The sequence below is a fragment of the Taudactylus pleione genome, unplaced genomic scaffold, assembly GCF_031769625.1.
Source record: "Taudactylus pleione unplaced genomic scaffold, aTauple2 ptg000041l, whole genome shotgun sequence".
Taxonomy (NCBI): domain Eukaryota; kingdom Metazoa; phylum Chordata; class Amphibia; order Anura; family Myobatrachidae; genus Taudactylus; species Taudactylus pleione.
The window spans coordinates 26,850,438-26,858,474 of record NW_028284443.1 but is presented as its reverse complement, the minus strand read 5'-3'; the positions used below and the strand labels follow the sequence as shown (position 1 = coordinate 26,858,474).

Sequence of the window (8,037 nt, the reverse complement as noted above, 5' to 3'; positions counted from 1 at the left end):
TCTGTCACCCCCTGCCTCTCCTTGTCACTCACTACCTCTCCCTGTCACCCACTGCCTCCACAGTCACCCACTGCCTCTCCCTATAACCCACTGCATCACCCTCTACATCTCCCTGTCACCCACTACGTCTCCCTATAACCCTCTGCCTCTCCCTATTACCCAATGCATCTCCATCAAATTATACCTCTCCCTGTCACCCTCTACTTCTCCCTATCACCTACTGCCTTTCTGTCACCCTCTACACCTCATTGCTTCCCTCTATCTTTCACTGTCACCCTCTATCTTTTACCATCTACGGTTCCCTGTCACTCACTGCCTCTCCATCACCACTGCCTCTCTATGACCCTCTATTTCTTTATGTAACCACTGCCTCTTCCTGTCACCATTTTGCTCTCCCTGTCACCCACTGTTTCTACCTGTTACCCTCTATCTCCCTTTGTCACACACTTCCTCTCCCTGACATCCACTGCCTCTTCCTGTCACTGACTGCCTCTCCCTGTCACCCACTGCATCACCATCTGCCTCTCAGTGTCACCCACTGCATCACCATCTGCCTCTCCTTGTCACCCACTGCATCACCATCTGCCTCTCCCTGTCACCCTCAATCTCTTCTTGTCACTCATTACCTCTCTTGTCACCCACTGTCTCTTCCAGTCATCCACTGCCTCTTCATCACCCTAACTCTCCCTGTCATCCTCTACCTCTCTATCACCCACTGGCTCTATGTCACCCTGTCTCTCACTATACCACTCACTAACTCTCCCTGTCGCCCACTACTTTGCCTTGTCACCCAATGCCTCTCCATGTCACACTTTACCCCTCCCTGTCTCCCATTGTCTCTAACTGTCAACCTTTATCTCACTCTGTCACCTACTTCCTCCCCTGAATGCCACTGCACCCCCCTGACAAACACTGCATCACACTCTTCCTCTCACTGTCAGCCTCTACCTCTCTCTGCCACCCACTGCCTCTCTCACCAACTGCATTTCTGTCACCCACTGCCTATCTGTCACCTTCTACTTCTCCCTGCCACCCACTGCCCCTCCCCAGTCACCCACTGCTTCTTCATGACATCCACTGCCTCCTCTGTCACCCTCTGGCTCCCACTGTTACCATCTACCTTCCCCTGTCAACCATTGCCTCTTCTTGTCACCCACTGCCTCTCTCTGTCACCAACTGCATTACACTTTGCCTCTCCCTGTCACCTTCACTCTCTCCTTGTTACCCACTGCCTCTCACTATCACCCACTACCTCTCTTTTTTCCTCTCCCTGTCACCCTCTACCTCTTCCTGTTACCCACTGCCTCTCCATCTCCCCTCTGCCTCTCTGTCACCATCTACCTCTTCTTGTCACCCTCTTCCTCTCCTTGTCACATCTACTCTCACTGTCACCCTCTCCCTGTCACCCTCTACCTCTACCTGTCACCCACTACCTCTCCATTACCCACTGACTCTCCATCACCCACTACCTTTCCATGTCACCCACTGCCTCTCCTTGTAACCGACTACCTCTCTTTGTTACCCATTGTCTCTCACTGTCATGCTCTATCTCTATCTGTCACCCACTACCTCTCTTTCACCCTCTCCCTGTTACCCTATACCTCTCCATGTCACCCACTGCCTCTCCCTTTCACCCTCTTTCTCCCTATGTGACCCACTTCCTCCCCCTGACATCCACCATCTCTCCCTGTCAGCCACTGCATTACCAGCTGCCTTTACCTATCACCCTCTGCCTCTCCCTGTCACCCACTGCCTATTCAGTCACCCACTGCCTCTTCTTGTTGCCTACTGCCTCTTCATCACTGTCTACCTTTCCTGTCACCCTCTACCTCTGCCTGTCACCCACTGCCTCTTCATGTCACCCTCAACCATTCCATGTAAACCACTGCTTCTCCCTGTCACTCTTTGCCTCTCCCTGTCACCCACTGCCTCTCACTGTTACCCTTTATCTCCCTCTGTCACCCACTTCCTCTCCCTGTCACCCACTGCTTCTCCCTGTCACCCACTGCATCATCCTCTGCCTCTCCCTTTCACCCTCTACATATTCCTGTCACCCACTAAATTTCCAGTCACTCTCTAACTCTCCCTGTCATCCACTATCTCTTCCTCACCATCTACCTCTCCCTATGCATCATCCTCTGCCTCCCCCTTTCACCCTCTACATCTTACTGTCACCCACTACCTCTCCTTCAGCCACTGCCTCTCCATAACCCTCTACCTCTCTCTGCCACCTACTGCCTCTCCCCTGACACACTGCCTCTCCCCTGACACCCACTGCCTCCCCCTGACACCCACTGCCTCCCCCTGTCACCCACTGTCTCCCATTGTAATTTGTTACCATCTATGTTCCCCTGTCATGCACTGCCTCTCCTTGTCACCCTCAACCTCTCCCTGTTATCCACTGCCTCTCCCTGTCACCCACTACCTCTCTTTCACCCTCTCGCTGTCACCCTCTGCTTCTTGCTGTCACCCACTACCTCACTGTCACCCTCTCACTGTGGAATCGGTATGAATTACCGCCACACCTAAGACTGGTGGATGAAATACCGATGCTGGAAGGCCGGCACATGAAGATCCCGACAGAGGTAAGTAAGACCCCTAACCCTCCCCTCCCCCCCTTACCCTAACCCTCCTTTGGGGGTGCCTAACCCTAACCTCCCCCTCTAGTGAATAACCCTAACCCCCCTCCCCACAACCTAAACCTAACCCTCCCGGGGGGGTGCCTACACTTAAGACCCCCTAGGAGTCCCTAAATCTAACCCTCCCCCCAACGCCCGGCTTACGTACATTCGGTATGCCAGGCGTCAGGATTTTGGTGTGGGGCTAATGATAGGTGTCGGGATTTAGATGCCTATCATTAGTCCCATGCTGGGATTTCACTGTCGGGAAGCCGGCGGTCAGCATTTCGACCGCCGGGTTCCTGACTACATCCCTCTCTGTTACCCTCTCCCTGTCACCCACTATCTCTCCATCTCCCAGTGTTTCTCTGTCATTAGTTAGTGCTGCTTACTGACTTTTTTTCAAACACTTTAGTCTACTGTGAGACTGAATTATAATTCTATCATATTCAATTAAATTAGATTTTGATCTGAGGCCATTAAATATATTTTGATTGCAGTTACTACCAATTTTTACTGTAGTTTTGTGTTTTAAAAAAAAAAAATGTATTGTTGACTATCTACGAGTATAGAACAGTCCAGCCCTCTCACTTATATATAATATATGTGCTACACCTTATCTTACATTCTACACAGTGTATATCTATTTTTATTTTTATTAAATATGGAATGTCAAAATATAGCATGGTTAACAGTTTATTTTTTTTAGACAAAGATAAGTATAGATAACATAAGGATTGACTGTCTCTTACAGGCCTTGTACAGTCCATTGAAGGCTTGGAATGGAATACACTGTTGATATGTAGCCACAAAAGCCAATAAGATTCACAGTAGATGTGGTTATAGAGCATGCTATTTTGTACAGCAGGGGTCTTTATGAGGAAAATGGAGTGACAGATTTTGTGGGTCAGCAAAACTTAGATAATCAATTTAAATACCCAATTTGCAGCAAAAGTTTTAATTTGTAGTTTGTACCCAAGTAGTACATGATGTTATGAACAAAGAGAAACTGTATGTGGGAAATCGGGCATTTATGATAATAGCTTGTGACAATAAATTCCTTTGCTGTGCTCAGTCAATTTTATAAACACAACTATTTTTTAACATTAAAAGTGTCCATTGATGTAATAGCTGAGGGGGTGTCAATTCACTTGTCACCCCAGGCAGCAGAAAGAAAGAACAACCATGTTTAGAAGTATACCTGAAAATGCGTGTGTGCATAAAACAACAAACACACACAAAAAAATTTACATATAGAATTTGAATAAATTAAGTTGAGCTTTGGCCCATGAATGGTGTTAATCACTTGCTACTTTCATTGAATTGTAAAAGTCAGCCTAATAGATTTGTTTCCTTCATATTTCATTACATGATTTGCAAGTTTAAGTTAAATATGACATCTCCACTGCACAACTATTTCATTTTGTTTGAAGTGCAAATGAGAGTGTTTTATCCATTATGTAACAGTTATATTTATTTTGCTTAGTTTAGTTTCATTGAAAGTAAAAAAATTATATTTTATTCCTGAATTTATAAAATAAAAGATACAAATGCCAAGGATTTAAGCTGACGCACAGGAAAATAAATACTCTATGATAGAGTCAGTGTGATACTGAAGCTGGGTACACACTTTAGCGACGGATCGGTCAGCAGAACCGTCTGAGTGACCGATTTGTAAGCTATACACACTTACTATTCGGCCGAAGTGTCTGCGCTGACATCACAACAGATCAGGCATTTAACTTTGCACGCCAAGTTGTGATGTCAGTCAGTGGTCCCTGCAGCCAGTGTGTGGACGGTCGGAAGGTTGCCTGTACACACAGCCAGACGTACCAATATATGCCCGATATATTGCCTGTGCTGCAGGGCAGACTAGATATTTCTGTAAATGACATCATTCACAGAAATGAACAAAAAGGAGAATAAAGTAGGGCTATTATCTGGGGCACTCTTAAGTATTGATATTATAAAATTAAAACATAACTTTTACTAACAGCAATAAGAAAATTGAGTACCATATAGTTTATTCAAAAAATCAGATGGTATAAATCCATCATAAAAATCAGACATCATAATGAAATCTAAAGGCGAGTTGTTGATATATTACACAATCAGAAACTGGATATTTGATTGATAATATATATAGATACTGACGTATATTTATATTGCCTGGTCATGTGCAAAAACACTCCCAATTGTACAGTATATTTAAGCTACAGCACCTGGTATTCCCTGGAGGTCACCCTTCCAGGTACTAGCCAGGCCAAATACAGTTTAGCTCCCAAGATCAGATGAGATTGGGCAATCAAGTATTGTATGGCTGTAGGTGTTTATAGGGAAAATTGCACAATCAATAGGTCAAGACAATATATATGTAGGACTAATTACATCTATAGTCCATTTGTTGATAAATGATAATTGCCAAATAAAGAATGCACAAGCAAACCTTATTTGTTACACATATCTGCTTAAATGTCACAGAATATCACCAAATATAATACATAGGTAATATTGTATGCTTCTAAGCCCCTTTATACAATAAGGAGGCAGATCATATATATTTATGCATTTATTGAAGCCGCATGGAGGACATATTAAGTTAATCGTACAGATCAGTATGTAATAATTTGAAAATTTATAATCAATCAAACCAGATTGATCATAATATAATATATATTATGCATTTATCAACACCGCATGGAGGACATATTGAGTTAGTCATACAAACTAGCATATAATAAGTTGTAGTATTATAATCAATCAAACTAGGAACAGTATTGTATATACCAGTTAAGTAAGGAAATATGTCAGCACCTGACAATTTTGATTGGTATAACAAGCACAATTACAGCAAATGTCTTCTCAAACCATCAAGGAGTATAGAGATTAAGCACTCACTGTTTCTGTGAAAAGTACTATGGGCTATATAACAGAAGTCCACATAGATAATAATCTCGTAGCTAGTCAGAAAAAAATCACTGTGAAAGATCACATATGCAAATTGTATGGAAAGCACGTGTTACATAGAACAAAATTGAATGAATATGCAGTACAGTTCCAATATAATTATAAATGATACACAGTATCTCTTCACTAAAAAGTGGAAAGAAAAATGATCATGTGCTGCTATAAGCTAGCTAAGAAGAAAGTATTCACAGAAAAGTATAGAAATCACAGCCAGTAAACAAAGTACCAGTGTGAATGTACCATAAACAGGATGCATTCCTATTAACAATATAGGATGTAAAAATTGTCAAGGTTAACATAGGATCTCTAAGATGTGTATAAACAATCATTAATGAGAGTATGGTGAGCCAGTAGCGCTATAAAATTCACACATAAACCTATCAATGTGCAATAGAACGTATCATAGGACCTGGAGGTCCTGCTGTGTCAGTGTGCAAAATTAATACAATACTGCTCCTGCATCCAAGTCCCTGGGGCGTCCAGCCCATGCATTGGCTGGATGTGTAACAATGTGTGACCGTCAAGGAGGACGCGCGTTTCACCTGACTGAGGGCTTGTTCACCTCATCTGTACGATTAACTTAATATGTCCTCCATGCGGCTTCAATATATGCATAAATATATATGATCTGCCTCCTTATTGTATAAAGGGGCTTAGAAGCATACAATATTACCTATGTATTGTATTTGGTGATATTCTGTGACATTTAAGCAGATATGTGTAACAAATAAGGTTTACTTGTGCATTCTTTGTTTGAAAGTTATCATTTATCAACAAATGGACTATAGATGTAATTAGTCCTACATATATATTGTCTTGACCTATTGATTGTGCAATTTTCCCTATAAACACCTACAGCCATACAATACTTGATTGCCCAATCTCATCTGATCTTGGGAGCTAAACTGTATTTGGCCTGGCTAGTACCTGGAAGGGTGACCTCCAGGGAATACCAGGTGCTGTAGCTTAAATATACAATTGGGAGTGTTTTTGCACATGGCCAGGCAATATAAATATACGTCAGTATCTATATATATTATCAATCAAATACCCAGTTTCTGATTGTGTAATGTATCAACAACTCGCCTTTAGATTTCATTATGATTTATGAAGTCTGATTTTTATGATGGATTTATACCATCTGATTTTTTGAATAAACTATATGGTATTTAATTTTCTTATTGCTGTTAGTAAACGTTATGTTTTAATTTTATAATATCAATACTTAAGAGTGCCCCAGATAATAGCCCTACTTTCTTCTCCTTTTTGTTCAATATGTATCAATTGGGCTTTGTGAGCACCACCAACAATTATTGATGATGGATAAAACTCTGTGATTGTTGAATGGTTGGTGTATAATTCATAATTAGTTTTGTGCAGAATCAATTTTCTTTTCTTTGATCATTCACAGAAATATCAGGTATACACACCAGCTGATGCACTCACGATATATCGTTTGTCGATAGAATGAACAATATGTTGCCAAGGGTGTATAGAGCATTACACGTAAGTGCGGAAGTTATTTATGTTTATATCAATGAATAAAATATAGGAAGATTGGTATGTATTTTCTTCATATAAAAGTATAAGAAATGCACATATTGTGTCTGGGCTGGATATATAATTAGACAATGTACTGTAATCATTTAACCCTTGTTACCACCCGCCCCTTCCACTAGTTGTATCTCTTCTACACAGAACATTCTCTAGTGTAGCCAATACTAATTCAATTTGCAACAGTGTTTTATTCCTTAGGTTATTTTGTTCATGAAAGCTAAAAAAGTTATAGATACAGGGGCTGCTACAGATGTGAACACAAATCTTTTGTGTTTAACACTGCGTATTCTCCAAAGCTGCACATTCATATACATGAGCAATTCAGAGTAGTACACATCTCACTCACATCTCCACTTGTGGCTGAATAGGCATAACCGGGTGGTAACGGGGTGTTTGCAAGTAAATTAAGTTTAATAATGGTGTGTCGTGGGCATGTAGATGAAATTGCGGAATGTGCAGAGTTTTGCGTACGCAGAGATCCATTTTTAGACAGATCTTTTGCACCAAGGATGGGGCCAGTGATAAAATGCAGTGGTCATGGTGATGGTGATATGAATAGGGGAGGTGCACTTGTATACCAAATGTATGAATAGGGGAGGGGCACTTGTATACAGGTGAATAACCACATTTAATTCTGTGCACAGAATGCGGGTATAATTGTTGCCAACTTGCATACATCTCTGATTCTGTCCTACAGTGACTCGCAGTGAGAGTGTTGCTGCTCTACCATTAGCATAGGACCACTGTGTCTAATGCCAAATCCTGCACTTGTCCAGCGACTGAGCTAGGCTTCTTTAAGCTGGGGCAAGGACCCAGCTCACCAACCCACCACCCACACACCCATCTAAACATGTTTGTTCCTAAAGGTTTAATATGCCCTCCCCAGTGGAAAAAA

The 8,037-nt window shown here is 42.0% G+C and overlaps 2 pseudogenes; one reads left to right on the top strand and one right to left on the bottom strand.

Moving 5' to 3' along the window:
* Positions 1-4,828: 4,828 nt before the first annotated feature.
* Positions 4,829-4,946, bottom strand: LOC148538050 (5S ribosomal RNA; annotated as a pseudogene).
* Positions 4,947-6,435: 1,489 nt separating this feature from the next.
* Positions 6,436-6,553, top strand: LOC148538049 (5S ribosomal RNA; annotated as a pseudogene).
* Positions 6,554-8,037: the final 1,484 nt, after the last annotated feature.